The sequence below is a fragment of the Delphinapterus leucas genome, chromosome 3 (assembly GCF_059928025.1).
Source record: "Delphinapterus leucas isolate spDelLeu-1000000601 "Yukka" chromosome 3, BTC_Dleu_Yukka2, whole genome shotgun sequence".
In the NCBI taxonomy this organism is placed as follows: domain Eukaryota; kingdom Metazoa; phylum Chordata; class Mammalia; order Artiodactyla; family Monodontidae; genus Delphinapterus; species Delphinapterus leucas.
Genome location: NC_143131.1, coordinates 137,617,725 through 137,642,208, shown reverse-complemented (window position 1 = coordinate 137,642,208; position 24,484 = coordinate 137,617,725).

Sequence of the window (24,484 nt, the reverse complement as noted above, 5' to 3'; positions counted from 1 at the left end):
GGGGAGGGAGGGGCACAGAGTGCGGGGCGAGCCTAAGGAGGCAGAGGCCGGCGTGACGTTGCAGCAGCCTGAGGCGCGCCGTGTGTTCTCCTGGGGAAGTTGACCCTGGATCCCGTGACCCTGGCAGTGGCAGGCTGCACAGGCTCCCCGGAAGTGGGGCGTGGATAGTGACCTGTGCTTGCACACAGGCTTCTTGGTGGCGGCAGCAGCAGCCATAGCATCTCATGCTCGTCTCTGGGGTCCGCGCTTTTAGCCGCGGCTCGCACCCGTCTCTGGAGCTCCTTTAAGCAGCGTTCTTAATCCCCTCTCGCGCACCAGGAAACGAAGAGGTAAGAAAAAGCCTCTTGCCTCTTCGGCAGGTCTAGACTTTTACCCGGACTCCCTCCTGGCTAGCCGTGGCGCACTAACCCCCTGCAGGCTGTGTTCACGCCGCCAACCCCAGTCCTCTCCCAGCGCTCCGACCGAAACCCGAACCTCAACTCTCAGCCCCTCCCGCCCCGGCGGGTGAGCAGACAAGCCTCTCGGGCTGGTGAGAGCTGGTCGGCCCTGATCCTCTGTGCGGGAATCTCACCGCTTTGCCCTCCGCACCCCTGTGGCTGTGCTCTCCTCCGCGGCTCCAAAGCTTCCCCCTCCACCACCCGAAGTCTCCGCCAGCCAAGGGGCTTCCTAGTGTGTGGAAACCTTTCCTCCTTCACAGCTCCCTCCCACTGGTGCAGGTCCCGTCCCTATTCTTTTGTCTCTGTTTAATCTTTTTTCTTTTGCCCTACCCAGGTACGTGGGGAGTTTCTTGCCTTTTGGGAGGTCTGAGGTCTTCTGCCAGTGTTCAGTAGGTGTTCTGTAGGAGTTGTTCCACGTGTAGATGTATTTCTGGTGTATCTGTGGGGAGGAAGGTGATCTCTGCGTCTTACTCTTCGGCCATCTTCCTGGAAGCTTGGCTCTCCTATAATTTTGTGTTTGTATTATTTCTTCTTTTAGTCAGACTTTGCTCCGTATATTTTAAAATTCTATTGTTAGCTGCAATCACATTTAAGGATTTTTTTTTTTTTTTTGGTCTTCTTGGTTAATTAACCCTCTTTCCTCTTATCATTGGGTAATATCCCTCTTTATCCCTGGTATTTTTCTTTGCTCTGACAATTACAGTTTGATATCTATAGAGTCACTTCAGCTTCCTTTTGATTAGTATTTATATAGTATGTCTTTTTTCATTCTTTTACCTTTAACTCATTTACATAATTATATTTGAAATGAGTTTCTTGTGAACATAATACTTGAATATTTTAAAATCCATCTCTGTCTTTTAATTGATATGAATTAACATTTTGTAGTTTAATGAAATTATTGATCCACTTCACTACATGTTATTATGAACTAAATTGTGTTCTCCTCAAAATTCAGATTTTGAAGGCTTAGTTCCCAATGTGGCTGTATTTGGAGACAGGACCTATAATAGAAGAAGGTAATAAAGGTTAAGTGAGGTCATAAGGGTAAGACTTTAATCCACTAGGGCTAGTGTCTTTATAAGAAGAGGAAGGGACCCCAGATCTCTTTCTCCCTCTCCATGTGAGCACAAAGGAAAGGCCATGTGAGGACACAGCAAGAATGCAGATGTCTACAAGCCAGGAAGAGAGCTCTCAGTAGAAGCTGAATTTGCCAGCACTTTGATCATGAACTTCTCTAGCCCACAAACTGTTAGAAAATAAATGTCTGTTGTTTAAGCCACTCAGTTTGTGGTATTTTGTTATGGCAGCCTAGGGAGACTAAGGTCTACCATTTTATTATTTGTTTCCTCCTGTTTGCTTGTTTTTTAAAAAAATCCCTGTTTCTTGTTTTTCATCTTCCCTTTGGGTTATTTAAACATCTTTTAGTACTTTATTTTGATGTGTCTGTTGTTTTTTTGACTGAAACTCTTTCTGTATCTTTTTAAGATAGGGATTACAGTATACATATTTTATAGCCTGTCTATGGTGTCAGTGTTTTACAACTTGAAGTTGAACGTAAAAATCACCATATAGGTCTTTTTACACCTCTATATTTCATGGTTTTCTTATGTGTGAATGTCTATGTACATTAAAAACCTCAACCATTATTCTGACACTGAATGGTGTGCTGCCAGTCAATTCTCATACTAACCACCAGGAGTTAACATCAGACTCCACTGGTTTAAAGACATGATCTCCAATAAGATTGCTTCTACTTCAGAGACCACTACATTTCAGGATTCCCCAGGCCACTGACACTTCTAACGAGCTGTGAATTCAAGGGTTCCCATGACCTCCTCAGGTTAAATAATTCACTAAAATGACTCACAAAATTCAGGAAAGTGCTATACTTAAAATTACAGTGCTATTATAAAGGGCACAAATTAGAACCAGACAAATGAAGAGACACATAGGGTTAGGTTTGAAAGAGACCCAGGCACAGAGCTTCTATACCCTCTCCCCAGGAAATCAAGGCAAGTTATGCAGTGTTTTCACCAACCAGGAAGCTCCATCAAACTTTGATGTTCAGAGTTTTTATTGATGTTTTATCACATAGGTATAATAGATTGAACCACTGGCCATGTGATTGAACTCAGTCTCCAATATCTTTGCCCTTCCCAGAGGTCAGACTGGCTCAAAGGCTCAGTCCTCTAACCACATGGTTGGTCTTTCAGATGTTGCCAGTATAATTCTCAAACTATCTAGGGGCTTGTCATCTCATTTTCAGAAGCAATGAAAGTGTAATCCAAAGGGTAATCCAAAGGGGCTCATGAATGACAAAGACACTCCTATTACACAGGAAATTCTAAGGGTTTTAGGAGTCTAGTGCCAGGAACCTGGGACAAAGACTAGGCAAATTCTTATACAATAATCTTATATTTTTTGTTTCAGCCATCACATATACTGTACAAATCTCAAAAGGAAAAGAATAAGCTAATATATTTACTCAAATATTTACCATTTTTGTCGCTTTTCTTCATTCCCCTCGTTCCAAGTTTGTTTTGCTTTGTTTTTCCTGGTATTATTACCTTTATATCTTAAGACTTTCCTTTAATTATGCTTTACAGCAGTTTCATTGGAAATAAATTATCTTAGTTTTCCTTCATCTGATTTGTCTTATTTTGCCATCGTTTGTAAATATTTTTACAATTTTAAAATTGCTGTTTCACTATATATAACATGTCCTTTCTCTAGCTGTCTTCAAGAATTGTTCTTTATCTTTGGTTATATGCAGTTTGATTATAAAGTCACAGGAATAGGTTTCTTTGAGTTTACTCTGTTTTGAATATCTGTGCTTCTTTGGATCTTTGAGTTTATACTGTTTTGAATGTCTGTGCTTCTTTGGATCTGTAAGTTTGTATCTTTCTCCACTGAAGGAGAGTTTTCAGCAGTAATTTTTTAAAATATTATTTCCAGTGCTACACTCTTTCTCCTATCCCTCTGGAACTTTAATGACACATATTTTAGATCTCTTGTTATTGTCCAATAAGTCCTTATTTTTCTTTTAATTTTTCTGTTCCCCAGATAATAATTGAATGATGTTGAATAATTTCTATTGCTCTGTATTAAAATCCACTATAATCTCCATCCTGCAACTGAGTCATCCAGTGAATTTTATGTACTAAGATTCTTATTTCTAAGATTTACTTTTTGTTTTTTTCTTTATATCTTCAAATTTGTTTTGCTCTGATTTTCTACTTTTTAAATTTTGTTTCAATCATGTTCACAGTTCTAGCAAGTTCACAGCTTGCTAGACTATTTTTTCCAGTTTTATTAAGAAATAATTGACATGCATAACTGTATAAGATTAAGGCATAAAGCATGATGGTTTCATCCACATAGATTGTGAAATGATTACCATAACAGGTTCAGCTAACATTCAGCTTCTCATATAGGTACAGTAAAAAATGAAAGCAAAAAGAGGAAACAGTTTTTCTCCTTGTGATGAGAACTCTTAGGATTTACTCTCTCAACAGCTGTCCCATACAGCAGACAGCTGTGTTCACTGTAGTCATCATGTTGTTCAGTATCCTTCAGTATCCCTAATACTTATTTATCTTATGGCTGGAAGTTTGTTCCTTTGGACCAAATTCCTTCAATTCCCTCACCACCACCACCCCCCCATCTCTAGTAACTACAGTCTGATCTCTTTTTCTATGAGTTTGGGTTTTTTTTAGCTTTTGGTGTTGTTTTTCTTTTTTCTTTTTTTTTTTCAGGTCCCATATACAAGTGAAATCATACAGTATTTGTCTTTTATGTCTGACTTATTTCAGTTAGCATAATGCCTTCACAGTCCATCATGTTGTTGCAAATGGTAGGATTTCCTCATTGTTTAATGGCTGAATAATATTCCAACGTTTGTGAATGTGTGGGTGTATGTGTGTGTGTGTGTGTGTGTGTGTGACTTCTTTATCCATTCACCCATCAATGGACACTTAAGTTCTTTCAGTGTCTTGGCTATTGTAAATAGTGCTGCTATGAATGTGGGAGTACCGATATAATTTTGAGTATTTTCATTTCCTTTGGATTGAAGTGGAATTGCTGGATCATTTGGTAGTTCTGTTTTTAATTTTTTGAGTATCCTCCATACTGTTTTCAATAGTGGCTAATTTACAATCCCACCAACAGTGCATAAGGATTCCCTTTTCTCCACATCCATGTCAGCAGTTGTTATCTCTTCTCTTTCTGATGATGGCTCTAATAAGCATGAGGTGATATCCCACTGTGGTTTTAATTTGTATTTCTCTAATGACCAGTGATGTTGAGCGTCTTTTCATGTACCTGTTGGCCTTTTGTATATCTTCTTTAGAGAAATGTCTGTTCAGATTATGTGCCTATTTTTTAATTGGGTTATTTGGGGGTTTTTCTCTTGAGTTGTATGAGTTCTTTATATATTTTGGATATTAACTCCTTATCAGATATATGGTTTGCAAATATTTTTTCCTATTCCATAGGTTTTCTTTTGCTGGGTAGAACTCTTTTAGTTTGATGTAGTCCCACTTGTTTATTTTTTATTTTGTTGCTTGTGCTTTAGGTATCATATCCAAAAAATCACTACCAAGACCTATGTCAAGAGGCTTTATTACTGTGTTTTCTTCTAGGAGTTTCAGGTCTCAAATTAGAGTCTTTAATCCATTTTGAGGTAATTTTTGTAAGTGGTGTAAGATATGGATCTAGTTTTATTCTCTTACATGTGAATATCTAATTATCCCAGCACCATTTATTGAAAAAGACTGTCTTTACTGATTATTCTTGGCCCCTTTGTCAAATATTAGCTGACCGTATATCCTTGGGTTTATTTCTGGGCACTTGATTCAGTTCTATTGGTCTATTTGTCTTTTTTTTTAATGCCAGGACCATAGTGTTTTGATGATAAGAGCTTTGTTTTGTAGCTTGAAATCAGGAAGTGTGGTGCCTCCTGCTTTGTTCTTTCTCAGGTTTTCTTTGGCTATTCACGGTCTTTCGTGGTTTCATATAAATTTTAGGAGTGTTTTTCTACTTCTTTAAAAATTGTAAAAAATGCCATTGGAATCTTGATAGTAATTGCATTGACTCTATAGATGGCTTTTAATAGTATTGACATTTTAATTTCTTTAAAATATTTGTCAAGTAATTTCAACATTTGTGACATATTATTGTTATCTGTTGATTGTCTTTTTCCTTTTGATTTGAGATTTTTCTAGTTATCTGTATGCCAAGTAAGTTTGGATTAAATACTAAACATGTGGAATATTATCATATGAGACTGAGACTTCACTAATTTCTAAATGTGGTATATTTGTTTTAGCAGGTAATAGACCAGTTTAGATTCAACTGTAATTTCCAACTTGTGGTTTTCAAAGCCATTGCAGTACTATTCTGATCTGTCCTGGGCATATATCACCCAGTCACCAGTCTTGGACCTGGGCAGTGGTTGGTTAATTCAGTTCTTAGTATCTTTAATATGCTAAATAATGTCAGATTTGTGTGTGCAGCTTGGGGTGAGCATAGGAGATGACAGAAACCTTTCTTGGGCTACTTTCCCAAGTTCCTGCCTCTCTTCAACCATCCTAATATTTTCTCTTTCCCTGGGGCTCCTGTTTTTGGTCCTATGACCAAAAAGCTGAGGCTCTATTTACCTTGTTCCTCCATATACTTTATCAACTGATCTCATGTGGGGGCCAACCAACAGATGAGAGGGAATAAAAGCAACAAAGGATAAACGCCATACTCTTAAAGCCATAACTCCGCTGATCCAAGGGGAAAATTTCCCTAAACCAGAGTTTTAGTTTGTATGGTTACTGCTGTCTACAGCTGTTGAGGGCTGGGTTGTAGGAGAAAAGAGAGCAGGAAAAACCAAAGGGATGTATTTCCACAATCTTCTGAGGGTTAAACTTCCTTTTCCACTATGGAACCAGAGCTAGAGGATTTTAACTAGAGTTTTCTCTCTCTGTGCCTCAGTGCCCACTTCTGGCACATTGAATTCAGGCTGGGGGTTGCCAAAAGGGAAAAAAAAAGTAGACTCATGGATATGTCAGTTGTATTCAAAATTTGATCTTCCTTTCCAATCTCTCTGCTACTGTCTACTTTCACAGCAGTCAAATAGCTGTTCATGCTTTCTGTCCAGGTTTTATAGCTATATTTAGTGGGAGAAAGAGAATGGAGTAAGCTTATTTTATCTTACTCAGAGCCTGAGCCTAGTCTCCTTGATAACAAATAGAGTGGATTTCATGTGACAGGTCCTATGCTAAGTGATTTATATAGATGATCTCTTTATCTCTGACAGTAGGCCACTGAGGTTGGCTCAGTTTTACCGATGATGAAACTGAGTATTTGAGAGGCCAAATAACTTGCTCATGGTCCCGCTGCTACTAAGAGCTCTCTGTGCTCAGACTCCAGGCTTATTGAGTTATAGAGCATAAAGCACTTTCTTGGAATAATCTCATCTGGGGCAATGACCCAAATTGAGGATGGGATCTTGGATATAAAGAAATTTGTGTGAGAGCTCTGAGTAGGACTTGAAGAAAATTACGTAAGTAACATTGAAGACTAATTTGCCTCTTTCATTATTTTACTTGGCTCTAATCCTGCTGTCAAAGTCTTTCCAAGGTTAGAACTGTGGTTTTTCCTTGCAGTGAGAAAATGTGCTCTAAGACTTCTTAAAGCTCGAGAAGCCTGAGGGCAAAAAACCTGCAGCAAAGATTTTTAAAACAGAACATTGAGGTGGAGAAAAGCAATGAAAGACTTCCCTGATCACTCTGTCTTTAGCTTTTACAGTAGGTACACATTTAAGTCTGAAGAAATGTTATGGACATTTAGCAACCCAGGATCTTGTTCTAGTATGTATATGATGTTTAAAAGCTCTTAAAAAGCATTTTATTCAGTTGATAAAACTTTATCATCTGGAATATTTTTAAACATCTGAGATATCATCAAGGAAGTATTTTGCTAAGAAAATGTCCAGGGGAGGGCAGAGGCCCAAGAAATGAAAAGTTAACATAAGTTGAGAGATAATTAAAAGATGAATACGTTTTAAGATAATCTGATCTTGACTTGGGACCTAGTGATATCTCATCATTTGACATCATGAAGTATGCAGTTTCATATATAGTTCTGTGATGTTATTTGTTCAGTGCAGTTCCTTTTTTTTTTTTTCCTTTGTAAGCAAACAAACCTGCAAATAACAGCAGCAAACTGAAGCAAAGGAAAAAATTGCCCAGATGCAGCAGCTGTATGGTAGGAACCTGTAAAAAAACAAGTTTATAATCTAATTCCAAGTTCTCCCACTGGACTGTAGAGTTAGATGTGACTATTTTTGGAGTCCACCTGTTGGCTTTACTCAATTTGTTAGTTCAACAATGTTGTTGAACGTAAGGTGAAGTCCTGTGACAGAGACTGTGGTCACACAGCAAAAAATGAATTTTCTTAAGCTGTTTGGAAATAGATACGCCTCCTCATTAAAGCTTCCCAAAGCAAGGTCATTGGTATTGGAGGCATTAAATGAGGGAGTATGATGGGAAGATCACCATAGCTCATAAATCAACATCTGTGATTTCTAACTCAGAGATGACTTACGTAGTCAAGATACATTCAACTTTGTTATAACTATTCACACATTTTTAACTGGATGGTAATTGTATTAGTTTGTTAGGGCTACCATAACAAAGTGCCACAGAGTAGATGGCCTAAATGATAGAATTTATATTCTCATAATTCTGGAGAAAATCTGAGATCAAGGTGTCGGCACAGTTGGTTTCTCTGCTGCTTCCACTCTCTTTGGCTTGTGTATGGCTATCTTTTCCCCGTGTCTTCCCCTGGTTTTCTCTCTAAAACCATCTGTGTCCTAATGTCCCCTTCTTATAAAGATACTGGTCATCTCAGACTATGGCCTATTTTAACTGAATTGCACCTTTAAAGACCTTATCTCCAAATACAGTCACATTCTCAGGTACGAGGGTGAGGACTTCAGCATATTAATTTTGAGGAGACACAATTCAGCCCATAAATAGATATTTAGATTTCATAAATTATTGTATATAAATATACACATATTGATAGATATGTAATCATATACACCCACATGTGTATATGTATGCGTATGTACATATGATATGCACGTGTATGTGTGTGTGTAACTCAGTAGAGAATAAAAAACACTGTACTAAATTGCTTTCTTTTAAAATTGGAAGATGTGGGTACATATAACTTACATTTACACAAAGTAACAATTGGTTAAGTCATTTTTACTTGGTTTAAAACTTCTCTTAGCTCTAGCCAATTTTTCTCACAAGCTATGGCGTTTAGAAAGACAGGTAGAGAAGCCTGTGACGCTGTTGTGCCTGAGGACATCTGCTCCTGTGTCAGCATAGCCTCCACACCCAGATTCCATCAGTTATTTAGGTTTCCTACCTGGCCTTTAGGCAGCTGAGTTTATAACAGATGCTCTGACCACTTACAGACCATGTCAATTCTGCCAACTAGCCTGATTTCAGGCTTTCTCTTCCTGGAGGGAATGAATGGTGTTTTTGATTTATTGCCTAACACTTAGAAGTTTCTGAGGGCATGGCTTAGTTAAAGTTTATAGCTCAACCTCAAGTAAAAAAGATTCAGTATCCTTGATGTTTGCTTGTTTGGCTAGTTATCCCTGAAAGCATATCTTCACACATAGACTGGATCTAAGTGTTTGATATAGCTGTATCAATGCAGTTGTCAGTTAAAACTGTCTATGTAAAAACAATTGAAAAGTAAAATTTTAAGCCAAACTCCTATGGTTTTCTAACTTATATTATACCATTTAATTAGCTATTTCATTTATTTATTTTTAAATAAATTGACCAAAGTTGTATGCATAATTAGCTATGTTTTTAGAAGGAAATGAAAAATACCAGTAAAAGAAGGTTGTTTCTGTGTTACATAATTTTGAAAAAGCTATTTAGGTGATTGAATTTTTTCACTCCTCCCTAGATTGGTACTATGGGATAAATATGACCACAGATACTTACGCAGTTTACGTTCTGTGAAAGCTGGAAATTCACGAGTACTATGACCAATTATGAACAGATTCAGATAATTCTCAAAAGAAGAGGCTTTCGAAGTTTTAACTCACATGAACAGTCAAATAATAATAAAGGGACCTCATTTTAACCTCACAAAATATTTATGATGTTCCTAATTTAGTGGAATTCTAGGTTTGATCTGCCTTGGATGAATTTCATAGAGACAGATTTTATTCGTCAAGTGATTCACACGCCAGGATACATCATTCTAGGGTTCCTCAGGTGGTAAACTACTTGTGCATTTTAAACAGTCAAATGATGCATACACAGCTCAGGTGCTCTCAGAGTTGGTGAAAAATGAAAATATTAAATGATAAATGAGTGTATTAAATCAGATATTTTCCTTTCTACCTACCATCTTTCCTTTCTGATTTTAATCTATTATTATTATTGTTATTACTTTCTGATAATCTTTCAGCAAATACTAGATGGCCAGTCAGCCCCCTATTCTCCCTTTTATTCGGCATCTGTTGCTAAGTATCTAACATTTGCATTTTGACAGAATTATCTGGGAGAAAATCCAGTGGAGATTCTATTTATCCTGCCTGAGCATGGCTTGCATTTTACCAGCATCCACTGCTACTTTTGTTTATTAAGTTTTCTCACCCTAGTCATGTAGATTGGCCTTAGCAAACTGTGAGATATAGTGAGGCAGGCGGCAAAGCCAAGCCTTTAGTTTGGTTTTCCAATTGTCACTTCCAGTGGGCCCACAAAATGCTCCAAAGATGCCAGTTTAATTCTGCAGTGACCTATGCTGCTTGTCTTGTTTGAGGACTCACCTCTCTGAAAACTTCTCATGACTTTGGGATATAGGGATGATTACCATGGCCTAAGATAGCTTCACCTTATGCCTGTACCTCCTGAGCAAGCTGAAAGTCAAGTCTGTTTCCTTTCTTATTGTGCCACTGAGCAGAAAGCTGCCAGTCCACCACGCTACTGTGACTGACTAAAGCCCAGGGCAAGTGTGTTTTGTTAGAGATGATATCAGGAGATGGGGTATGGAATAAGAACCAGATCTTGTTTGAAAGAAAGCATTCCTTAGTGATGTTGACATGGGCCCAGAGGCTCTGACAAAGAACAGAAATGTGACCTTCATGATTTGGTAGGCAGCCTGGCATCTGTCTTGGCACACTCTAGAAAGATGCCCTGAAGAAGTACAAACCCTAAACTTCCCTCCAGGACTGGCTGGAAATACAGGTCTTCACCACTGACTTTATGCTAGGTGGTCATCCCATTCTATTTTTGCCGATTAATTAACATCCAACTTAATTGCCAACTTGCCATTCCTAAATTCATTGACAACCTTAGACTATCTGATTTTTCCTCCAATCCCCCAGAGTTTTAACCTTGCAATGGCTCCAGCCCCAGATGACAGTTCTTTTTCTCCCTTTTCCCTACATTTTTTTGTGTGAAGCTGGTGGTTTGAAATGAAAGGTGATCTTGAAAAGAAAAAACAAGCTTCTTTACAGTCTCAGCAGCATCTCTCTCCAGTCAGCTCTGCGGTTCTGATTCAAGGTGACTGCTTTTTGTGTTGCATTTCTTATCTTAACATTCTGTTTCAGGAGCTGCCAGAACATTCATTTCATTTTTAAAATGAATGCAGAAATCCCCAAAGCCTCTACAGGACCATTGAGGCTTACTAATTAGATTCATTAAACAGTACTCAAGAGCAAAGGGAATTTGTCTCTTACTCTGTTTCCCCCTCCCCCCCTCAAGATTACCTCTCCCCACCACTTTATTAAATAGTATGTTGTACTTAATGGTCCCTTTGGCTAAAACATCGGTTCACAAAGTGTTGGCTCATTAGACTTTGCGTCGATGCCAGTTGGTTAGTGTCAGTGTTTCTCGTCCTGTGGCTGCATCTGGTATGCTGTTATTCAGAGAGTTATAAAGTAGTCAAAAAATATGATTGGCATGATGTCTAATTCTGGAGCTATAAATGTATTAGAGGAAATAGCATAGAAAACCTTCTTGAGGATTCCTTTTATTTTAAACAAGAGAAAAAATTTCTATTACTGTATTGGCTTTTAAAAATTCACATAAAGTAAAATTCACCTTTCTTATTGTACATTTCTGAGTTTTTAACACATCCTAGACTTATGTAACAAAAACACAATCAGGACACAAAATAATTCCAACTCCTCAAAGAATTCCCTTGTCTCTTGAAAAAGTCTGAGTCCAGGAGATCCAATCATAGAGGGACCCCCATGCTTTCTTTAGTTTTACCTCCAGAAACTTTACCAGGTTCTCATAGTGAATGTTGGAAAAAAATCCCCTCGTACCTCCATGCTTCTGGCAGGGAGAGAGGAAATCTAACCATTTTGAAATATGCCGAGAATTCTGTTCTTCTTAATAAGGCCTGCCTCAGGAGAAACTAGTTAGCCAGAGGCTACGGTGCTTGAGTTTTATCAGAGCCACACCTACCTTGGGGAAGAGAAATACCCAACTCCAGCCCACTCTAACCATCCTGTCCCACCTAAGGTGGAGAGAATTGAAAAAACTGAGAAGCACTGGTGAGCCTCACAGTCCAGGGGCACCGGCCCACCAAACTGAGACCTGATCACGGAACTATAGAACACTTCCTCTCCCTGGACACCTTACCACTACATTACGAAGGCTTATTTACTGAAGTTCCTTTTACCTAGTGCAGCTTTCAACAAAAAATTACAAGACATACTGAAAGGCAAAATATGCAGTTAGAAGAGACAGAGAAAGCATCAGAACCAGATTCCGATATGTCAGGGATGTTGGATTTATCAGAATGAGAACTAAAACAACTATGATTAATATGCTAAGGGTTCTAATGGATAAAGTGGATAGTATGCAAAAACAGATGGTCAATATAAGCAGGGTGATAGAATTCTAAGAAAAAAAAAAAAGAATGCTGGAGATCAAAAAACTCTGTAACAGAAATGAACACTGCTTTTAATGGACTTATTCATAGCCTGAACATGGCTGAGGGAAGAATCTCTGAGCTTGAGGATATGACGATAGAAACTTCAAAAACTGAAAAGCAAAGAGAAGAGAGTCTTAAAGAAGAAAGAAAGAGCAGAATGTCCAAGGACTATTTGACAGCTACAAAACATGTAGCATATGAATAATAGGAATATCAGAAGGAGAAAAAAGAGAGAAAGGAACAGAAGCAATTTGAAGCAATAATGACTGAGAATTTCCCCAAATTAGTGTCCGACATCAAAGCATAGTTTCAGGAAACTCAGAGAATACCAACCAGGAGGAATGCCAATAATAATAATACAGTCAGGTATATCATATTCAAAGTTTAGAAAGCCAAAGAGAGTGAAAAAATCTTGAAAGAAGGAAAGAACATCTTTTCTATAGAGGAGCAAAGATAAGTATTACATCTGACTTCTCAGAAACTATGCAAGCAAGAAGAGAGTGGAATGAAATATTTAAAGTGTTATGATTAATGATCAAACTATTTTCCTGAGTAGCTGTACCATTTTCCTGCCAGCAGTACACTTCCAGTTGCCCCACTTACTAACCAGCATTTGGTATTATCAGTGTTTTTCATTATAGCCATTCTAACAGGTGTGTAACAGTATGGCATTATGGTATTTATTTGCATTTCATTAATGACTAATAATATTCAGCATCTTTTCACATGCTCATTTGCAACCCATATATCTTCTTGTTAAAGTGGCTGTTTAAATCTTTTTGCCCATGTTTTGATTGGGTTGTTTATTTCCTTATTCTTGATTTGTAAAAGTTACTTATATATTCTGAATATCAAGTCCTTTGTTGAACATGTGAGTTGAAATATGTTTAAGATTTTTTTGCCTAACTGAAGGACACATAATCTATTTTTTTCCTACATTTTCTTCTAAGAGTTTTAAAGCCTTACATTTTACAGTTTATTCTACAATCCATTTTGCATCAGGCATGGGTTGTGATACTTTCTTTCTTTTCTTTTTTCTTTTTTTTTTTGGTAAGCAAATGTCCAAATGTTGAAGCAGTATTTGTTAAAAGTACTGTCCTTTCTCCATTGAATTGCCATTCCTCTTTGTTAAAAAATCAATTAATCATATTTATGTAGGTTTTTTCCCCCTAGATTTTCTATTCTGTTCATTGATCTATGTTACTATTCTTTTTCCAATAACATACAGTCTTGATTGCTATAGCTTTACAGTGATTTTTTTGGCTGACTCTTTGGCCTTTTCATATAAATATTGAAACTAGTTTGTATATGCCTACAAAAAATTCTGCAGGAATTTTGATTGGGATTGACATCTTAATTATGTTGAATCTTGCAATCAATGAACACCATGTATTTCTTCACATTTTGGATCTTATTTGATCTTTCATTAGCATTTTATAGTTTTCAACATATACTATGCATATGTTGTTAGATTTATACCTAAGTAATTCATTTTGGGGGAACTTATGAATGGAACTCTTAAAAAATATCTGTATCTAATTGTTTGTTGATAGTATGTAAAAATATTATTGATTTTATTATGTTCACATTATATTCTGTGACTTCGCTAAACTCACTTATAAGTAGTAGGAGCTCTTCTACAAATTATTTAGGATTTTCTACATAGAAAATCTTGTCTTTTATGAATAGGGACAGTTTCATTTCTTTCTTTCCATTTCAATGCTTTTTATTTCTTTTCCTTGTTTCACTGTGATTAATAGAATTTCTGCATAATGTTGAATAGGAGTGGTGAGAATGAACATCCTTGCCTTGGTCTTAACCTTAAGGGGAAGCATTCAGTCTTTCACTATTAAGTATAATGTTTTAGGTTTTTTTGTTTGTTTTTTTTTTTAACATCTTTATTGGGGTATAATTGCTTTACAATGGTGTGTTAGTTTCTGCTTTATAACAAAGTGAATCAGTTATACATATACATATGTTCCCATATGTCTTCCCTCTTGCGTCTCCCTCCCTCCCACTCTCCCTATCCAACCCCTCCAGGCTGTCACAAAGCACCGAGCTAATATCCCTGTGCCTTGCGGCTGCTTCCCCCTAGCTATCTACCTTACTACGTTTGTTAGTGTGTATATGTCCATGACTCTCTCTCGCCCTGTCAAAGCTCACCCTTCCCCCTCCCCATATCCTCAAGTCCGTTCTCCAGTAAGTCTGCATCTTTATTCCTGTCTTACCCCTAGGTTCTTCATGACATTTTTTTTCCCTTAAATTCCATATATATGTGTTAGCATACGGTATTTGTCTTTTTCTTTCTGACTTACTTCACTCTGTATGACAGACTCTAGGTCTATCTATCTCATTACAAATAGCTCAATTTCATTTCTTTTTAAGGCTGAGTAATATTCCATTGTATATATGTGCCACATCTTCTTTATCCATTCATCCGATGATAGGCGCTTAGGTTGTTTCCATCTCTGGGCTATTGTAAATAGAGCTGCAATGAACATTTTGGTACATGACTCTTTTTGAATTTTGATTTTCTCAGGGTATATGCCCAGTACTGGGATTGCTGGGTCATATGGTAATTCTATTTGTAGTTTTTTAAGGAACCTCCATACTGTTCTCCATAGTGGCTGAACCAATTCACATTCCCACCAGCAGTGCAAGAGTGTTCCCTTTTCTCCACACCCTCTCCAGCATTTATTGTTTCTAGATTTTTTGATGATGGCCATTCTGACTGGTGTGAGATGATATCTCATTGTAGTTTTGATTTGCATTTCTCTAATGATTAATGATGTTGAGCATTCTTTCATGAGTTTGTTGGCATTCTGTATATCTTCTTTGGAGAAATGTCTATTTAGGTCTTCTGCCCATTTTTGGATTGGGTTGTTTGTTTTTTTGTTATTGAGCTGCATGAGCTGCTTGTAAATTTTGGAGATTAATCCTTTGTCAGTTGCTTCATTTGCAAATATTTTCTCCCATTCTGAGGGTTGTCTTTTGGTCTTGATTATGGTTTCCTTTGCTGTGCAAAAGCTTTGAAGTTTCATTAGGTCCCATTTGTTTATTTTTGTTTTTATTTCCATTACTCTAGGAGGTGGGTCAGAAAGGATCTTGCTGTGATTTATGTCATAGAGTGTTCTGCCTTTGTTTTCCTCTAAGAGTTTGATAGTTTCTGGCCTTACATTTAGGTCTTTAATCCATTTTGAGCTTATTTTTGTGTATGGTGGTAGGGAGTGATCTAATCTCATACTTTTACATGTACCTGTCCAGTTTTCCCAGCACCATTTATTGAAGAGGCTGTCCTTTCTCCACTGTACATTCCTGCCACCTTTATCAAAGATAAGGTGTCCATATGTGCGTGGGTTTATCTCTGGGCTTTCTATCCTGTTCCATTGATCTATCTTTCTGTTTTAGTGCCAGTATGATACTGTCTTGATTACTGTAGCTTTGTAGTATAGTCTGAAGTCAGGGAGCCTGATTCCTCCAGCTCCTGTTTTCGTTCTCAAGATTGCTTTGGCTATTCGGGGTCTTTTGTGTTTCCATACAAATTGCGAAATTTTTTGTTCTAGTTCTGTGAAAAATGCCAGTGGTAGTTTGATAGGGATTGCATTGAATCTGTAGATTGCTTTGGGTAGTAGAGTCATTTTCACAATGTTGATTCTTCCCATCCAAGAACATGGTATATCTCTCCATCTATTTATATCATCTTTAATTTCTTTCATCAGTGTCTTATAATTTTCTGCATACAGGTCTTTCGTCTCCTTAGGTAGGTTTATTCCTAGATATTTTATTCTTTTTGTTGCAATGGTAAATGGGAGTGTTTTCTTGATTTCACTTTCAGATTTTTCATCATTAGTATATAGGAATGCCAGAGATTTCTGTGCCTTAATTTTGTATCCTGCTACTTTACCAAATTCATTGATTAGCTCTAGTAGTTTTCTGGTAGCATCTTTAGGATTCTCTTTGTATAGTATCATGTCATCTGCAAACAGTGACAGCTTTACTTCTTCTTTTCCGATTTGGATTCCTTTTATTTCCTTTTCTTCTCTGATTGCTGTGGCTAAAACTTCCAAAACTATGTTGAATAAGAGTGGTGAGAGTGGGCAACCTTGTCTTGTTCCTGATCTTAGTGGAAATGCTTTCAGTTTTTCACCATTGAGGATTATGTTTGCTGTGGGCTTGTCATATATGGCCTTTATTATGTTGAGGAAGGTTCCTTCTATGCCTACTTTCTGCAGGGTTTTTATCATAAATGGGTGTTGAATTTTGTCGAAAGCTTTCTCTGCATCTATTGAGATGATCATATGGTTTTTCTCCTTCAGTTTGTTAATATGGTTTATCACATTGATAGATTTGCGTATATTGAAGAATCCTTGCATTCCTGGAATAAACCCCACTTGATCATGGTGTATGATCCTTTTAATGTGCTGTTGGATTCTGTTTGCTAGTATTTTGTTGAGGATTTTTGCATTTATGTTCATCAGTGATATTGGCCTGTAGTTTTCTTTTTTTCTGACATCCTTGTCTGGTTTTGGTATCAAGGTGATGGTGGCCTCATAGAAGGAATTTGGGAGTGTTCCTCCCTCTGCTATATTTTGGAAGAGTTTGAGAAGGATAGGTGTTAGCTCTTCTCTAAACGTTTGATAGAATTCACCTGTGAAGCCATCTGGTCCTGGGCTTTTGTTTGTTGGAAGATTTTTAATCACAGTTTCAATTTCAGTGCTTGTGATTGGTCTGTTCATATTTTCTATTTCTTCCTGATTCAGTCTTGGCAGGTTGTGCATTTCTAAGAATTTGTCCATTTCTTCCAGATTGTCCATTTTATTGGCATAGAGTTGCTTGTAGTAATCTCTCATGATCCTCTGTATTTCTGCAGTGTCAGTTGTTACTTCTCCTTTTTCATTTCTAATTCTATTGATTTGAGTCTTCTCCCTTTTTTTCTTGATGAGTCTGGCTAGTGGTTTATCTATTTTGTTTATCTTCTCAAAGAACCAGCTTTTAATTTTATTGATCTTTGCTATCGTTTCCTTCATTTCTTTTTCATTTATTTCTGATCTGATTTTTATGATTTCTTTCCTTCTGCTAGCTTTGGGGCTTTTTTGTTCTTCTTTCTCTAATTGCTTGAGGTGCAAGGTTAGGTTGTTTATTCGAGATGTTTCCTGCTTCTTTGTTTTAGGTTTTATGTAGCTGCCATTTATCGAGTAAAGGAAGTTTCCTGCTTTGCTGAATTTTTTTAAAATCATGAATGGATATTGATTTTTGTCAAATGCTTTATTTCATGTACTGTGATTTTTCTTTTGAAGCCTGTTGATACGGTGGATTATATTGATTGATTTTCTAATATTGATTTTTAATACTGCATTCCTGAGATTAATCTCACTTGGTCATGATGTTTTATGTTTTTTATGTATTGCTAGACTGAACTGCTAATATTTTGTTGAGGATTTTAGTATCTATGTTTATGATTAATACTGTAATGTGATTTTATTTTCTTGTACTGTTTTTGTCTGGTTTTGGTATGAGGACAATCCTGGCATCATAAAATGAGTTAGTGTTTCCTTTTCTGTTTTCTGAAAGATATTATGTAAGATTTGTGTTATTTTTTTCTTTAAACATCTGGTAGAATTCACCAGTGAAACCATCTAGACTTAACATTTTCTTTCATAATGGGTTCTAACCATGAATTCAATCTCTTTATTAGATTTAGGACGACTATTTATATTATCTCTGTCTTCTCAAGAGAGTTTTCTCAGTTTATGTTTTTCAAAAAAGTGCTCCATTTTCCTCATTTTGTCTATTTATGTTGATAGTGTTTTCTGTGGAGTGAATGGTTGTATCTCTCCCAACTCTTAAGCTGAAACCCTAATTCCAGTGTGATAGTATTTGGAGGTGTAGCCTTTGGGAAATAATTGGGTCACGAGGGTAGAACCTTCAGGAATGGAATTATTGCCTTATAAGAAGAGATCAGGGAACTAATTAGCTCTTTCTCCATTATGTGATAAAGCAGCCATCGTAAACTAGAAAGAGGGTCTTTGCCAAGAATCCGACCATACCGGCCCCTGATATGGGACGTCCAGCCTTTAGAACTGTGACAAACAAATGTATGTTGTTGATAAGCTACAAAGTACATTTTTTTTTTTTTTTTGTGATACGCGGGCCTCTCACTGTTGTGGACTCTCCCGTTGTGGAGCACAGGCTCCGGACGTGCAGGCTCAGCGGCATGGCTCACAGGCCCAGCTGCTCCACGGCATGTGGGATTCTCCCGGACCGGGGCACAAACCCGTTTCCCCTGCATTGGCAGGCGGACTCTCAACCACTGCGCCACCAGGGAAGCCCAAAGTACATATTTTTGATGTTTGATATATTTTATAGCAGCCTGAGTTGACTAAAACAGTGTTATTCATAGTATTCCCTCATTAAATTTTAGTGTCTGTAGAGTTTATAGAGATATTCCTTCTTTCATTCCTGATACTAGAACTTTATGTTTACTAATTTTCTTGATCACTGGATAGAGTTTATCAATTTTATTGGTGTTTACAGAGAATCAGCTTTTGACTTCATTTTCTCTGTTGTTTTTCTGTTTTCAGTTTCTTTGATATCTGCTCATATCTTTATTAACTTTTTATACATACTTTGGGTTTATATTGCTCTTTCTTTCCTAGATCCTTGAGGTATAAAATTAGCGATTTGAGACCTTTATTCTTTTTTCCAGTATATGCATTTAATGCTATAAATTTCTATAACTCCTGACTTTGGTGCATTCCACAAATTTTGATATGATATATTTCACTTTCATTCAGTTCAAAATATATTTGAATTTTTCCTGAGACTTCCTCCTTAGCCAAGTGATTATTTAGAAGTATGTTGTTTAATTTTCAAGTATGAAGGGGTTGTCCAAATATATTTCTGTTGCTGATTTCTAATTAAATTTCATTATGGTAACAAGATAAAGTTTGCATGATTTCCTTTTTTGGTTAATTTGTTAATGTTTTTTTCTGTGACCTAGAACGTGTTCTATTTTGGTGAGTATTTCATATGCATATGAAAAGAATGTGTATTCTCATTTGTTGGGTTGAGGGTTCTATAAATGTCAGTTAGGTCAAGGTAATTGAAGATTAAAGCTTCTAATTCTGATCTCACTTCTGATCACCAACTGAAAGGTTCTGGACCCAATTCCAGCATTTGCAGGGGTGGGTTTTTTTCCCATACCAAACAATTTTCCAGATACCAGCTGGGTGTCCTACAATTCAACTCAATTCTAACACTCTCTAACTGAAGATAACATCAGATCCCCCATGTTAAGAGCTCAGTCCTACGAGACTGCCCCCCACCAACTTCAGATGCCAATTGAAAGTCCAGGTCCAGGTTATAGATTGGAAGTTCCAATGACTGTCTCCTCAGATTCAGTTAATTTGCTAGAGCAGCTCCCAGAACTCAGAGAAACATTTTACTTAGTAGATTACTGGTTTATTATGAAAGGATATAACTCAGGAACAGCCAGATGGAAGGAATACATAGGGCAAAGTATGGGGAAAGGGCACTGAGCTTCCATGCCCTCCCTGAGCACACCAGTCTTCCCAAATCTCCATGTGTTTACCCACCGGAAGCTCTGCAGATTCTCTCCTTTTGGTTTTTTAGGAGGCTTCATTGCATAGGCATGATTGATTAAATCATTGGCTCTTGGCAACTGATTCATTCTCCAGCCCTTCTCACTTCTCCAGAGGTCAGGAGTATGGGACTTAAAGTTCCAGCCCACTAATCACATGGTTGGTTCTCCTGGCAGTCAGCCCTCATCCCTAAGTATGGTCTAAAAGTCATCTTACTAATATAAAAAAAGACACTTTTTTTGTATTTATCAACTTTATTCTAATTTTAGAATCCTGAGAAATTTATGACATTGAAAAATTAGGTGCTCAGGCCACTGTCTCCCACTACCCAGCCCCATTCATCAGAGTGGTAGTTTGTTGTGATTGTTGTTGTTTCTAATTTTATTGGAGTATAGTTGATTTACAATGTTGTTAGTTTCAGGTTACAGCAAAGTAATTCAGTTATACATATACATATATTCATCCTTTTTTAGATTCTTTTCTCATATAGGTTATCACAGAATATTGGGTAAAGTTCCCTGTGCTATACAGTAGGTCCCCGTTGGTCATCTATCTTACATATAGTAGTGTGCATTTGTTTATCCCAAGCTCCTGATTTATCTGTCCCCCCAACAATTCCCCTTTGGTAACCATAAGTTTGTTTTCAATATCTATAAGTTTGCTTCTTTTTTGTAAATAAGTTCATTTGTATCTTTTTAACAAAAGACAATTTTATTGCTCTCAACACTTAGGAAATTCCAAGGGTTTTAGGAGCTCTGTGACAGAACAAGAGACAAAGTCCAAGTATATACTTCTTATTATATATCACAGGGGTATAGTTCAAATCTTCTATTACCTTGATGATTTTCTATCTCTTTGTTCTATCAACTACATTGAAGGGAATGTTGATTTCTCCAATACATACACATGTATTTTGGAATTCTTTTGTTAGGTGCATACAATTTATGATTATTATATTTTCTTGGTGAAATGTTCTTTTTTATTACTATATAATGTCCCTCTTTATCCCTGGTAACTTTCCTTCCTGTAGCCACTCTAACTTTCTTTTGATTAGTATTTGCATGGTATAACTTTTTCCTTTTTTTTTTTTTTTTTTACTTTATAACATTATATTTAAACTGAGTTTGAGATAAACAGCATATATTTGGGTACTTTTAAACCAATCTGATTATCTTTGTCTTTAAATTAGTCATCTTAGATCATTTACATTTAATGTAATATTAATGTTTGGATTTAGACTACCCTTTTATTATTTTTTTCTGTTTGCTTAATCTGTTTTTTTTCTTATTTAGATTATGTGAATAATTAGAATTCCATTTTAATGTATCTGTTGAATTTTTCACTATGTATTTTTTACATTTATTTTACTGATTGCTGTAGGGTTTTTATAACTTGTCACATTTCACATAGAATCAATATTTTACCTCTTCAAGTGAAATGTGGAGCCCTTAAAACCTTTTAATCCCTTTACTCTACCCTTCTTATATTGTAATTGTCATATGTATTATATCTGGATAAACTGAAAACCCCACCAGCCAATTTTAAATATATGTTTTCACTGTCATGCATACTTTAAAGAATTTAAGAGGAGAAAGATGGCTTATTATATTTACATATGTATTTACCATTTCTTTTCTCTTATTTCCTATTTTTCAGTTTTTCTTCTGGCATCATTTCCCTTTTGCCTAAAAAGCTGTTTTTAACATTTCCTTGAGAGTAGTGTTGCTAGAGATAACTTATTTTAGTTTTCCTTTATCTGAGAATGTGTTTATTTTATCATCATTCCTCAGTATGTTTGCTGGATACAGAATTTTTGGTTAGCTTTCAAAATTGTTGTTTGCTTTCAGCACTTAAAAAAACATGTTCAACTGTCTGCTGGCTTCCATGGTTTGTAATAAGAAATCAACAGTCCTTAGAGTTACTGTTTCCCTTACATATCACATGTAATTTTTCTGGCCGTTTTAAAGTTTTTTTTTCTTCATCTTTGACTTTAAGCATTTTAATTAGGATGTGTTTGTAGTTTTCTGTGAGAAAACTATCTCATAGTTAGATTCTATGAGATTATTGTATTTGTAGCTCATGGAGGTTCTTAAATCTGCAGATATTTTCTCTTTAACCAAATTTGGGGAGTTTTTCAGGCATTATTTTTTAATTTCAGGGAGTGACACAAACCTTCCCCTATTCTTATGAGACTACAATGACAAGAACATTAGACTTTTGGGTATTATTCCATGGGTCTCTGGGGCTTTGATCATTATTTTTTTCAATTTTTTTGCCTCCCTTTTGTTCAGATTGGATTATTTCTCTTAGTTTACATTCAAGTTCACTGTTTCCTCTATAATTTTCAATATGTTATTGAGTCCATTCAGTAATTTTTTTAAAATTTGATTGTTGTGGTTTTCACTTTTAGAATAACATATTACTCTAATGAAATTTTCAAGGTTTTCATTGGTTTCAAGACTTCGTACTCCTAATTCACAAAGATTGGTTATAGTAATTGCTTTAAAATCTTCGTCTGATCATTCCAAGATATGTCTGTGTGTTTCACATTGACGCATTCCCATTTTCCTTGAATGCTGTTGAGATGTTCATGTATCTTTGTATGTTGATTAATTTTGTATTATGACCCAGTTATTTGATATATTATTTTCTGAGTCTCTGGGTCACATTAAAATCCTCTAGAGAATACCGACTTCTTTGTTTGTTTTAACAAATAATTAATCTTACTTGGTTTAGGCTTCACTTCCTCTTCTGTCTTATGTGGGCTTTGGTTCTAATGTCAGTTCAGTTTTTAAAGCCTTTGTTTTGCTATTTGGATCAAGCCTGCTTATATCATATCCAGGGACATATCTGGAACCTGGATACTGGCCTACACCATAGGGCAGTTCTCACATTGTTAGTTTGGAGATCATTTCCATAGATAAGCAGCTACAATTTCATGTATAACGCTGCTTCCTTATCTTATCAAACTTTCTCTTCTCCATAATTTCCCCACTTCACTGTCTTTCAGAGCCTACCCTTCTTTTTCTCTGGCCAAAAGGCAAGATTTTAAATCCCCACATTGTTTTAAATCTCCTGAAATGTATTCTTCTCCAGGGCAAATAAATGGACCTAGTTGCTGTGACCAATTCCACAGCCTAGGATTGAAGCTTGGGGACTGAGTTTGGTATCCAGGGAAGGCAGAGCTAGGAGAGAAAAATAAAAAAAGAATATATCCACCATTCTCTCTGTTCCAGAAATTTCCTCTCCCACTCCTCTGACCAGAAAGAAAGGGTTTTTCATGGCTACACTCTTTATGCAGTTGCCAATTCATCAAGACTGTGAGTCCAAGAAACATGGTAGAGGGATAAAAAGAAGATGAGGGAGCTGGCCACTGTGTCAGCTTTTCTTCACATTTTGGTTTTCCTTTCCAATCCACCAGCTATTATTTACTTTTTAGAATCCTTGTTTTTATGGGCTAAATTGTTTTATGCACTTTATCCAATGATTTAAATTGTATTAGATGGAAGAGATAGGATGTTTACTGTATCTTCACCATACCAGAATCCTGTTGTATTGGCATTTGAAAATATAGTTTAAAAAACAATCTTCTTTTCCTAGAAAGTTTGAGAATTAACTCTAAACTAAGGAGAGAAGCAGAGACAGAGAATGCTTATCTCTGTTACCACATCTATATGAAGATGGGTGGAATTAATTGATCTTAGTTGATCTCAGTGATCTTTTGGTTTTATGTTGTATTTTATATTAATGGTAAATGAGGCTAAGGATCACAGGGTGAGTTGCAAACATAAAATTAAAGTGCCATTACCTGGATTTCAAAGATATCCTTTTACTTCACCACTGGCATAGCCTTATCTCACCACACAGATTATTTCTCCAGTATAGTATAGTATTTCTCACACAGTTTCTTCTGTGCTCAATTCTGAAAGAGAAGAGCCAGTTCCAATAATTTTTCAAGCAGGAATACCTATTTTCCTACCATGGAAACTAGTCAGGTCTTTTTTTTTTCCAGTTTATTGGGTCTTCCAGATGAGATTTTGTGAGGGTTGCCAGTTACCAACACAGAAAACACCCCCTAATAGTTCCACATTTGAGGGAGCTGCAGGAGGCTGGTGTCAATCTAGCATTTTATATCATAGCATATGTGAATTGCTATGTGGCAGATGTGTGCACATATGAGACTCAATTCAGTAGAACTTTTCTACAATTTCCTTCAAGGGGTGAAAAATGAATTTAAAAAAGCAAAGAAGCCTAGCAATTGTTAAACCAAGTCTCTAAAAATAGCAACCCAGTTTTTTTCTCCAAATGCTTCCAAATGCTTTAATTGGAAAATCTTACTGAAAATGTTTTAAAGACAGCTTCTCTCGCTTAAAATGTAATATGTATCCTATGCACTTAAGTTAAAAAAATCCTTAGTTATTAATCTATTTAAGTGAAAAATTTTCACTTATGAAAATTAAGTGACTTACAAAG